General features: G+C 45.4%; 1 protein-coding gene across 15 annotated transcripts in view; it reads left to right on the top strand.

The window, feature by feature from the left end:
* FREM1 (FRAS1 related extracellular matrix 1) overlaps positions 1 to 12617 on the top strand; it is a 148637-nt gene continuing 136020 nt past the window's right edge. For 2 of the 15 annotated variants that reach the window (XM_032476382.1, XM_032476388.1), the window contains exon 1: positions 185 to 700. The gene's annotated coding sequence lies outside the window, so the exon portion shown is untranslated. Of the gene's footprint in view, positions 140 to 181; positions 701 to 758; positions 946 to 3539; positions 3711 to 5555; positions 5981 to 6705; positions 6824 to 12617 lie in introns of those variants that run through there. The other 13 variants (XM_032476381.1, XM_032476377.1, XM_032476391.1 and 10 more) reach the window with 13 other exon arrangements.

Raw genomic sequence — 12617 nt, 5'->3', positions numbered from 1 at the left:
GCCCCCTTCCTCCTCCCTTCTGAATGTGGGGCATCTTGTCTGAATTTGAATAAAAACCTTTCAGGATGGGAATTTGTTCCAAGAAGGGTTCAGGGGAAAAGTGTGTTTGCAGAGTTTGAAGGTTCAGGAGGAAACTTGTGTGAGTATGTGTGTGTGTGTGTGTGTGTGTGTATCTGTGTGTGGTGTGTGTTTGCATACATAAGGGGTGTGTGAGTGTGTGTGCATGCCCGTGAACGCACCTGTCTGTATGTGGATAAGTGCACACACGCATGTGCGTGCCTATGCGTGGTGTGTGTGGGCGACTGTGTGTGTGTTTTGTGTGTGCGTGTGCCCCTGTGCGTGCCTGTGTCTCTGAGCGCCTGTGCCTGTGCGCTGCGGGGCGGGAGAGGCAGCTTCAGCTCAGCCAGTGGCAGCGCAGTTAGTACATAACTAATAGTGAGGGAGGAAGCTGGGGAGAGGCTGGGAAGAGACGCCACAGACCTTATTAACAAAAGCTCAGTTTTGTCCCTGCGGACCCAGCCAGCAGCAGGGACTGGAGAGCTGCGGCTCTCTGCCAGGGAGGTCGGGCTCCCTGCAAACAGTTGCAGGCATCCTTTCTCCGTGCCCTTCTCCCAGGGAGTCCTGAGGTTTGGCAACCAGGAAGTTTGCAAAGCCGCAGCAGCTGCAGCCTTGGAGGAGACCAGCAGAGACAGTGGAGTGTGTATGTGAACTTCAATTCTATATTTTCTTGTTGGGTGGGTTCATGGATGTTTAGTACAAAGAAAGCTAAAACTCAGCTGACCTGAAAGACTGGAATTTCAGCTTTCTTTCCCTCCCTGGGTTGTTTTTCCTCCCCCTTCCTCTCAAAGCCCTTTAAACCAGAGATTACCGGGTCAGTGACTCTTACCCCGTCTGCCCGGGCCAGGGGTTTCTAGCATTTTGGCTTGGCAAGGAAAACCACTACCTGTAAGTATCCGCTTTGTGTATTTCCTCTCGTCTTGACTGTGAATGCTGTTAGCCGAATGCCCCAGAGGTTGTTTGTGTGGTAGCACTAACTCCAAGTAAGGAGGATGCAAGAAGTACACGGAATCTGCTTGCAAAAGTTTATTTCTCATGTAAACGCAGAAGGTGGCAACTTGCAGTGTTAAAAAGCCATAAGCCCCCAGTGCAAGGCTCTTTATTACATAACACGAATATCTAACTCTCTTCTGAATCCATCTCCAGTAGCACCCATCAGTGAAATAAACATTTTTAAATTCTGTAACTTTACCCCCTAAATCAGGATGTTTCTTTTCAGCTAAATGGAATGGCAAAGAGAAAAGATGCAATAATTAACCAAATAGTTAATATCCTCCTCATAGTATGAAGATCTGCAAATTTGGATGAGGTGATTTTTAGATACTTTTGCTTTAGTTTAGTTTTATATTTGGAGATACATTTTTTAAAGCATGGTTTCTATTTTTATGAGGATGAGCGAGAGTTGTTGGAGAGGCAAAGAAATCATATTGTTCTGAAGTTTTTGACTGATTTTTAGCGCTTTCTTCTCATTACCTGGATTTGGTCCGGAGATTTTGGTGCTGCAGTGAATAGTTTCTTTTAGTTGTCATCTGGATCTCAGAAATAATTGTCAAGGCATTTAATTTTCATTTCTGTTTTTTTAAAGCTATTGTGTGCACTCTTGTTGTGTGGGGTGAATTACAAAGCTTAAAAAGAGCGTTTCCGGATGCTGGTTGGAGTTTATGGCCTGGGAATCTTGCTGGAGGGATTAACCTCTTCAGGGCCGCTTCACAGCCCAGACCTAGAGATGCAACTGTTCTCCAGGTCTCTGCTCTGGAAAACTGACACCACCATACCCAGCTCTGGTGAAAACTTGAAGCATTGATTCTTAGTCCCCTGCCTTCATTTGATAGAAGTGCCTTCAGCATAATGCTAAGAAAATGTTAGCTACCTTTGCTCTTTCTCTCCATCAGGGATTCTCAAAACTCAGGGTTCATAAGAATCCCCTGGCTGCTTGGTATAAGGCCGGTGCCTCAGCTACGCCCTTCAAGGATTTTAGACTTAAATTAGGGCTGGGAATTTACCCAGGTGGTTCTCCTGCAGGCTTGGTCACACTTGGATAAGCTCTGCTTTACATCGTCCTTGGCAGTTAAATTCTTGTCATGTCCTTGGTTAATGTTAAACCTCATACGTAAACAATAAACTTAAGTTTGAGCTGATGTGGAACCTAAGTTACATGCAGCGTGGTTTTGCATGCCTGGCTGACAGACCAGGACTTCTAACCAGCTCTCTTGCCAAACTCATCTTTTTTTTTCCCCTTTGCTCACCTTTCCCTTCACATGAGTGACCAAGGGAGTCAGGGAAAGGTACCTGAACGCTATGTTCCTGTGGTTCCACGTGTTGGGCTATGCGGTCTGACCTGCTCTGTGTGGCCAAGCAATGTTTTTCTTGGAAACGTTAAACCCAAGGCTGTTCTTAATCCTTTATCAACCTGCTGGGGATGCTCCGCTCCTGGGGACAGGCTAGGCTGAGTTGGGCTGAACTGAGCTGGATTATTTCTTGGGACTGTTCAGGAGCAGTCTGATTCCTAGAAGCCACATTTTGATTGGACCAACCCACAGGGCTTGGGAGAAATAGGAAATGATTCCTCCGTCATGAGGGGGTCCTCACTTGACCACGTAGGAAAGTAAGAACTCAGCTTCCATTCTCATCGCAATGACATCTAATGGCATTGTGTATTTATAGTAAAAAGGTCATCAGCTCCCCTTCCTCTTTTTCCTCCCCTCAGTCCAAATGTTTGTAGGTACCTGGTGCATGCCAAGCTCTGTGCTGGTGTCCAAGGACTCAGAGAGATCAGTGTGTGTAGTATGGATAGATTCTTTGTCCTCATGCTGTTTCACATCTAAGCTCTTGCTAACCAGTCTCAGATGAGCCACTAATCCAAGGTTAGTCTCCCTAAGCTTCACTTTCTCCATCAATAAAACAAAAGAGTTGAATTCAGTGCATTTTGGCATCTTTCTAGCTCTAATATTCTGACACTGATGGATGTGGCTCAGTCTTCCAAACATGAGATATGGGGAAATGAGATATTTTTCGTGTTTGCTTTGAGAACAGACCCACAGATTTGGCTTATTGCTTTTCTTAAAATTTTTTGAAAGTGTCTTTTAAATTTTCTTTCTCTCACAAAGAATCGAGGCCCTCGATCGATTGAGTTAGACAAATGCCACCTTTTCAGAGCACACTGTCGTTCCTCACAATGGGATCCTGTAACTCTCTGGAAAGACTGCTTCCCTGGGCCGGGTTACACAGGCCAGCAGTCTCTTGTCTTGTCTGAATCCGGCGTTGCTACCCCTTTGGAGAGCTGGGTGGTCTGACCGGGGCTTGCCGGCTTCCCATGCTTGCACAGCTTGCGGTCTGACCCTTTCATTCAAGTGATTTAAGAGCTTTTGTGCTGCTAGGTGAGGGGCTCAAACAAACCTTTCAGAGGCTGGAGAACAACAACAACAACAAACTCCCTAATGAAATCTCACATTTTGTCTGTACTGTGGTTTCTCTTACTGCAGTGAGTGGGGCGACATTTCAAAGGGCGCTGAAAGCTGGCCATCAAGATAAGAAAATACAGCCGTGATCTGTGTGTTTTTCTGACAAACGTAGCCTCCAGCCATCTGAAGACACTGTGTTTGGGTGGGTGGGAACCTTCTCACTAGAGGACAGAGCGTGGGGATCTCGCAAAGGTAGGCTATGTTCTGCATACTGTTCTTGGCCTCTTGTTGGTTAAGTTCAATGGAGATGGGAAAGTAGTCTTTGGTTTCAGTTTCACCCCTCCCTCTTTATGGAGTTGCTGATATGATGTCAAAACACTCCTTTGATGCATCATCAAAGGCTGCTGAGATTGTATGTCGTTCTTTACGCTCAACTTTATCCTTGAAACTTTTCAATCTAGCTTCCTTAGAGACAGGGGCAGATAACACCCTGGGGCTCCCCAAGCTCCAAGTCCTTCCCTCAGCCTTCCACCTCCCTGGGATCCCGTCTCTGCGTTCTGTCAAGTGTTATCAGCTGCTCAGTGCTTACAAATGCTCCCTGCATTCTCCCCCTAAAGTACATAAGCCAGGACTTTGTCTCATGAGGTCACACTCCATGCTGTGGTATTTTCATTCCAAGGTCTACATTTCTTGCGAGCACAAAGATGCGTCATTTCGTAAAATAGCAGCCAGAACCATTGTGAAGTTACGAGAAAGGATCGAGACCCTTGGGTGAGGATTCCTGCAGATGTTTAAGTTGTTGGGTGTTTCCTTTTCATCCTCCAGATTTGTTTTGTCTGTAAAAGTGATTCTCCTCCTTGGAAAGACAACAGAGCAACAACACAAGAGCAATACTTTAATTCTCTTTATATAAATCTCCCTCTTTGTTGTAACTTGGTAGGGCAATTCTGTTTTGTCCAATAAGGATTAGTGGTTATTCTGAAACCAAAAGGTAGTGTTGATAAGAGAGCCCAAATATCAAATTAGAGAGTGGTGTAGTAGGAAAAAACAGTCTTTGAATAAACTTCACCTTGGCTGCATTGGTCTTCGGTTCTGTGATGTCGGCCAAATTACTTAGCCAGTGTCCTTGGGAGTAAAATGAGGGTGTTGATGCTTGCTTCGCTAGGTGTTTGGAAGGGCTGAAAGACATTTGGAAAGCACCCAGCATGGTGCATGAATTACAAGTGCTCAATAAATATGTCTTCTTTAGGAAATGTCTAACGCAGATGTGGAGGTTGGAAAGAGTCAAACATGTGGCAAACCACTCAATTTATAGGTGAAAAGAAAAGGGAAATGGGAAATAGGGCTTTCTTCACACCTCATGGACCGAGCACAACAGATCTCAACCCACCACTTCCCCGGCGTTTCACTCTGAGCAGCAGCCTAGATCTCCCTCAGTTTAGTTCCTTCTCCCAGACTAAGTAGAGCAGGACGCAGATCTGTAGGCAGACTGCCACAGTGGTTCGTTTAGAGACAGCAAAGGTGATATGAAAAATCTTTCTATCCTTGTTTCTTCCTGACCCTTCAGAACTGGAGACTTTAACAGCCCTTTCAGATAAATATGTAAGGAGATGGATCATTTTGTTTTTCTTTGGGTTTTGCTCCACTGTAGCAAGGGGTCCAACCTTGTCTGAATGTTTGAGATTTTGAAACTCTGTAATGGCACTATGGCCAGCCTATGAACTGTCACCAAATGGAAGGACATTCAAACATGCAGTGAGCACTCTCTCTCTGTCTCTATCTCTTTCTCTCTTTTTCACCCTTTCATCAGTTTTTCTTATGAGTCCAATATTTGCACTGGGTTAAGTCAGTCTCTCAACTGATATTTACTGAGCTTCTCTCTGCCAAGTCCAGTGACCAGGACTGGAGATATCTGAGTGAGCAGAACAATCATGGCTGTGATCTTCAAGAAGCTTACAGACTAGGGTAAAAGGCAGACATTTTTTTAATGACAGCAAACAAACAATTAAATGCCTGTGGGTGTGCCACGTGTGGTCAGGGGGATTGCAGGATTCTGTGCAAGCAGATGACACTGGTCTGGGAGGCAGAGACCTGAAGGATGGGTAGAGTTTAGCCAGGCAAGTGGGTGGATGGTTAGAGAGGGGAAAGACATTCATGGCAGATGAAACAGCATGAACAAAACCTGTGAAGTCCAGGCATGGCTGGTGCCACGTGTTTAAAGAAAAGAAGACCTGTGGACAAGCTTGTCCATGGCAAGAAAGAGAGTCATGTGAGGAGAGGCTGGAGAGGTGGCAGGGGACAATCACTCAGGGACATCCAGTCGCACAGTTAAAAGGGACCCCTAAGAGCTCAGGATCCACCCTCCCTCCCTGAGGCAAGGACCCCTTTCTGCATCTATACCTCAGCCCTTGGCAGCATGGGGCCACCCTGAAGGAAAGGTCTTTTTCCAAGGCAGCTGCGATTCACCCATCCTCCCTGGCTGTGCACACTGGAACCACAGAGGAAAGTCACTCCTCCTTCAGGTATTTGAAGACAGATTATTTTTTTTCATGAATTACTGCCAAAGTAGGCGTGCTGTTTCCCGTGCCCATGCAGGTGCTTTGGGGCTGTGGAGTTGTACACGTGTGCTGGCTGAAAGCGAACTCGCTGGCTTCAGCCCATCATTCCAGCCTCTGATCAGCGAGGCTTGTGGCTTCAGTGAAAATAGTTACCCTTCCTGGATTTGGATAAACTTGTTTTCAACGTCTTTGTTTAGGAGTTTGGAAACTGTTTTAAGCAGAGGGGGCCAAAATGGGCCATGAGCACAACTCGAGATGTTTCTCTTAAAGAGAGAGATGGAGGCCCTAACCTCTTTTCTTTTTAAAGAGGAAAGTAGACACAACATCTCTGTAACCCAGACTCACAGAAATAGCCAAGTAGGAATGAGAAAAGCTCAGAGTTGTCAATGCATGTTGATAGTCTTTTCTTTTTTTTTTTTTTTAACATTTTTTATTGAGTTATAATCATTTTACAATGTTGAGTCAAATTGATAGTCTTGTTTTGACATGAATGCTAAAGGCACAGTTCAACTATAATTGCTGATTTCATTTACTGGTACATGTGTTGAACGCCTATCACATGCAACAGATAGTCCTTTCCTCCTACCTTCCAAACACGTAGATAAATAGTCACACTGTTGTGTAGGATGTGATAAATGCCCTGGGATGGGTTTAGGTAAAACATGATTTTTTTTTTTTTTTTGCAATAGCAGGAAGGAAATCTTTCCAAATGGAACGATTAGGTCTTCGGGCATCTTGGAGGAGGACTTTCACAGGCAATGACACATGAGGAGAATTTTAATAAGGCTGGAAGCAAAGACATTCCAGGTAGGAGGCAGACACGAGGAGGAGCATACGGGTGGGACGTGTCTGGCAGTTCATTGCAAATGTGTAACTGAAGGGAAGGTAAGAGAACCTGGAATATATCGAGTCACATAAACGAGGGGAGAAGCAATTATGTAGAAAGGGTGGGTAGAGGGCATTGTTGGGCGCTATAGAGATCAGAGAGGGTTGTTGGAGAAAAATTCAGTTTGCTCTGGCAGTTGGAGGTCACCAGCAGCCTCTGAGACAGCTATTTCAGTGGTGGCAATCAAAATCAAGGGTCCTTTTAGAAAATGCAAGGGTGGTGAAGGAGTGGGTAGAGACAACTTTGGAAGGAGATAGGACAGGTGGTCGACATAAGGTATATAATGGGAAAGGGAAGAAGAAAAGTTTTGGTGAGTATTATAGTAGTATTCATAGTAACTATTTGAGTAGTAGTAAGAACGCTAACGTTTATGGAACACCCACTCTGTGCTAGCTGCTTACTTAGACTTATTTGTTTGAATCTCACAACTCAACTGTGGGCTGGTGTTTCAACCTGTTTTTACAGGTGAGAAAACTTAGACTAAGAAAATTTAATTTGGCCAAGACAACATCACCAGTAAGTGGCAAAGCCAGTGTTCAGCTCTAAGTCCGCGTGTCCGCAGGGCTTACTATTGTACCCGCACTCGCGTGGCGGCGTTTCCTGCTTCAGGCTTGGCTTCTCCCACGGGGAGGGCAGCTGGCCTGCTGACGAAAGCCTGTTTATCAAAGTGATGACAAAAACAAAAGCGGAACCAAGATGGGGGTCCAAAGGTGAATGCACCTGCGGAACTGATTTCTACACAGGATGAGATAGATATTTCAAGCTCATTTCTATCATCTAAAATAACCCTTTTGAAGATGAGGTCATTGCCATTGACCGTAGGGGAAGTGGTCGTGACGTGATGACCGAGCAGGGCAGTCAGGGCCGGAACGTTCCATGGTGGTCAGAGCGTCGGCAGTTCGTTTCAAAGGACAGACACAAGGGCCTTTTCTCCTGTTTTTCTCCCCTTTTATTCTCCTTACTGTCTTCTTCTAATATTTTCCTGGTCTTAAGAAAACCAGACCACTGCTAACCACATGTCACAGCTCAGCACCTTCGATCTCACTGACGGTGGCCTCTGTTACTGAGATCCACCGACTTCCACTGGATGGAGCTGAATGAAATGCCACAGCATTTTATAAAGGTGGCTTTGCTCAAATAGCGGGTGCCTTAAGCACTTAGGATTCTTGGAACAATAAAAATAGCTGCTGTTGGAGGTACTGATTTGTGAGTAAAAGGTCACTGGAGGGTGATTTATCAGTAGGAGAGAAGCAAGAGTTGAATGGCCCTTTGACTATATTAGACAGCTCCCTACAGAGCTTAGCGCTGGTTCCCATGTCCTCTCCGTATCTTGTTTGCCGCGTGTATTAATTTGCCAGGGCTGCCATTACACACTACCACAGACTGGGTGGCGTAAACAACAAAAATTGATTTTCTCCCGACTCTAGTGACTCGAAGTTCAAGATCAAGGTGTCAGTAGGGCTGATCCCCTCCCAGGCCTCGCCCAATGGTTGTCTTCTCCCTCTGTCTTCACATGGTTGTCCCTCTGCACCCATCAGTGTCAGAATTCCCTCTTTTTATAAGGACACCAGTCATATAAAATTGAGGCCCACACTAAGGATCTCATTTTAATTTTATTACCTCTTTAAAGATCCTGGGGTACTGGGGGTTAGGACTTCAACATATGGATTTTGGGGGTATGAATTTCAGCCGTACACCACACCAAGGCTTCCAGCTGGCATTCATAGCTGATCTTCCAAATTCTTCAGTCATTACTGCAGCAAAAGAAAATGGAATAAAACCTGTAGCCACATAAACCCACATTTAAAAATCAGTTTATAATACAGTCTGGATTTAGAGCTTGGCTTTGGGATGGGGTGACAGGGACACCTCCTCAAGCGGGACTACCTTTGCATTTTCAAAAATCCCACATGGAGCCCATTTCGTCTTTCTCACTTGGCCATAAAGCCCATGCAGTGCGGCTCTGACTGTTGGGGTTGGGAGGGAGCAGTGTGCCCTGTGCACCATCTTGCATCAGAGATGCCATGTGGCCTCATGCCTTGATTGTTGCTTCCTTTTTTCTTTTTTCTTTTTTTTTTTGGTGGGGGGAGGTAATTAGGTTTATTTATTTATTCTTAGAGGAGGTACTAGGGATTGAACCCAGGATCTTATGCGTGCTAAGCATGTGTTCTACCAATTGAGCTATACCATCCCTCCGACTGTTGCTGAATTGCTTTACCGGGAGCTGCTGGTCTTTAATACTCCCCATAAAGAGAAATGTCCTGGGCTGGGGCTGTGTATGCTGCTCTGATGCTAGGCCCTCACAGTGTGTGGAGATCTCACGCTGGGTTGCATTGGTAGAAGGACCCTGGGGCTCGCACTTATCCCTCCGCCACTGTAGTGTGTGCCTCCGCTGAGAATGGCAAGCGATGACAGCTGCGTGAGCTGACGGAGACATGGCCAGAGGTCACAGGTGCCGCACGGACAGCCCAGCGCTTACCGGCATCTCGTCTGAATTCCTAGCCCTGTGGCCAGAGAGGCCTGAAACTAGGACTTTAAGACTTACGACTTCAGCCTTTTAAGACCAAGACTTTTTAGGAGGAAGACTCAAGGCTTTAAGATAATGACATGGCGAGGAGCACATGTGCCTGTGATGGGAGGGAAGTTTCATTTCTTATGTAGTGAAAACAGCAACAAAAGCTGTCTTTGCAGCCGTCTTGTGAACTCAGTCTGATGAATCCCCACGGTTCCGATGATGGAAGCAAGGCTGAGAATGTTTAAGTAACATGTCTGTGTGGCAGACTGGGATTCTTCCCTAACGCCAAAGTATTTAGAAAGCGAACAGTTTAGTCAAAGTGTTTATCCTTAGTGAAAAGTCTTGACTGAGGTCTGCCTACAAGGATTGTGGGAGCTAAAGAGTGTGACAGAAATGTCACGCAGTGTTGTCTGGCTTTTTCTTTACATGAAAAGTGAAAAACAGTTTTACTTAAAAACACGAGTTGACTCCTTCCGCCCCTCAAAATATTGATCTTTGGTTTTGGTTTTTGTTTTGTTGTTGTTGTTATTGAGTCAAAAAAAAAAAAAAAAAAAAAGTGAAATCGTTTACCCCAAGCAGAAGGCTGGAGAAAGTGAGATGGACCCCAATGGGCAGGATCAGGAGGGTTCGTGACCACGTGGAGGAGCGTTGTAAGAGGGCTGAGAGAATGGCCCTTGTTTCATTGAAGAACTGACAGGAAATAACCGGTCCATTAGGACCCGAAGGGAATTAGACTTCGGAGTGATGTGAGAGGTTTTTAATTACAGACCAGAAGGCGTGAATATTTCTGCTTTGCATGTAAGATTGAAGCAGATAGCCTCCAATCTCCTCCTAATCTGATCAGTAATGGCTTTACAAGGAATGATTTCTGGGAGATCTATTACTTCCTGCTTAAACCCAAATGTCCACTTCTATCACATTTTGAAATATCACACTATGAAAAAAAGCATGGGAAGATATTAGCCTTGTGAGTAATAAAATGTAATGCTACCATGTGTGTATTTAAGTTTATCTTTAAAGATTCGCCACAAGGGAAACGTTCGAATGCAATGGAAATGAGTGGCAGTGCAAAATTTCTCTAGTTAAATTTTGTGTTAATTTCTTTTCCTTTAGATTTTATCCCTTTTCTAACAATTTTGCTCATTCAAGAAGCCAGTACCTTGTGTTTGTACATCTCACACATGGGACTGGCTTCCTAGGAATGGCCCTCCCAGCTAGGCTGTCAGGAAAGCTTCCTTCCTTTCCTCTCTGTCTGGGGCCATCCTCTCTCTCTCTCCTCTTCCCCATCCCGCCTCCAGTCACCTCCAGCCTGGGTCTTGCTTTCAGCGTCTTCTTGGTGCCGGACTTGTAGGTGGCATCCTCAGCCCTGGTCCTACCACCTCACTCCACTGAGACGGTTTCCAGACACGTCCAAGACCCTAATGCAACATGGGCACGAAAGCTCCTTTGACGTATTCTTACACTTAAAGGAGAAGAAAATAAAGTGCAGTTGCTTCCAGCAGTGATTCTCAGTCCTGGTTGCTCGTTAGAATCACCTAGGGAACTTCTGAATTCAGATGCCTGGGCCCCACCCGGACCAATGAAATCCAAAACTTTGGGGGAGGTGCTTGATGATGGTGATGTGAAGCCAAGGACGGGCCCCGCTAGTTTAGGGGGGACGTGAAAGGCAACTCTTTCGCTTGGCGTTTCCCATGGTCATCAGTAAGACAGACCGTCATTAGTCCTCACAAGGGCTGTGCTTCCTTCGGAGCCAGCGGAGTAAGGCTGAAGTCCCTCCTGCAGCCAGTTCCTTTCCTCAGGCCACAAGAGACATGGGCTCAGCCACCGCATTGCCGACCACCAGGGCACCGTTCACTTTGTGGTCTTGGAGAACAGCACCCCTGGGGCATGGTTACAAGACAAATGGTGTCTTGAAATCTAGTGTGCTGAACTGAGTGAAATCAAGGAAGGGAGTCTCAGCACCTCTGGCCAACACTCTGCAGGACAGATATGGTAGTGTGGTTTCCCACAGAAGTATCTTCCACCGTGATAATTTGTGCAGCTTAGAGTGGCGTCGCCTTTTGAGCGGCATTTGTCAGCCAGTCTGGACACCGTGTCTATGATAAAGCTATTCTCACCTCTAGACAAATGATTTGCAAACCAACTTTAAAAAAATAGCCTATTTGTGTCCTGGGGACTCTAGGAAGTATTTTAGCCAAGAGCACTTTTGTGCTTCGTATTGTCTCTCTTTTAAAACACTTCCCTGTCTTACTGGTGTTCACTACTGTTAAACAGTGCCATTCTTATGCATTGCTGTATTCTCCTGCACAGATTTATTCAACAGTCAGTCATCTAATCAGACATTCAGATACTTTATTTGCAGCCTATGATGTTTCTAGAGATTTTGTTTTTGAACCAGTACTTGAAGCATTTTTAGTCCCACTGCCTGAGAGCACCATTCCACCCTCCCACTCTCCACAGCCCACCCCAAATTCTTCTAAAAGAAGCAGATCATGTTTCACTTTTCTTAATGCAATTAAGCATCCCAATGCAATGAAGTTCAGCGGGCCACAAAGGTGTCAGGGACACATGCGTATGCAGAAAAGACATTGGTGCTGGGTGTGTGTTCACATGTGGGACAGTGTCCTGTGAACCAGAGAGACTTGATGGCACTTGAGTGGCCCTTGAGTAGCTTGGGGATATGCAGATCCTCAGAAAGGACCAAGCTGTGTAGCCTGGCCAATACCACACTCGTCGAACACTAGGAAGTGTGATGAACAACATCACTGTGGTTTGCCTTGTTTCTTTTTTTGTCACTGATGGCTCTGCACTGCCCTGTAGAAAATTTCCTCACTCTGTCTGGGTGTCCCTGGAGACTCAAGTCAACTTAAATCATGGAGCATGTCCAAGGATGGCTCAACTAGGACTTTTTAAAAATTAACACACTTTAGTTTTTAAGCAGATAAAGTTTATAGAAAGATTGAGCAGGAAATATGGGAAGTTCTCACTCACATACTTTCCCTCCCTCCAGTTTCCCCAGTTATTAACATCGTGTATTGGCCTGGTATATTTACTGCAATTAATAAGCCATTTATGATGATCCAAAGCCTGTAGCTTACGTTAGGGTTCAGTATTGGTGTTGTACATTCTGTGGGTTTTGACAAATGTTTAGTGTCATGTATCCACCATGACAGTGGTAACTTTTTCAATATGTAAAAGAG

The sequence above is a fragment of the Camelus ferus genome, unplaced genomic scaffold (assembly GCF_009834535.1).
Source record: "Camelus ferus isolate YT-003-E unplaced genomic scaffold, BCGSAC_Cfer_1.0 contig732, whole genome shotgun sequence".
NCBI classification, from domain to species: Eukaryota; Metazoa; Chordata; class Mammalia; order Artiodactyla; family Camelidae; genus Camelus; species Camelus ferus.
The sequence above is the reverse complement of the archived record's forward strand: the minus strand, read 5'-3'. Positions and strand labels throughout refer to the sequence as shown.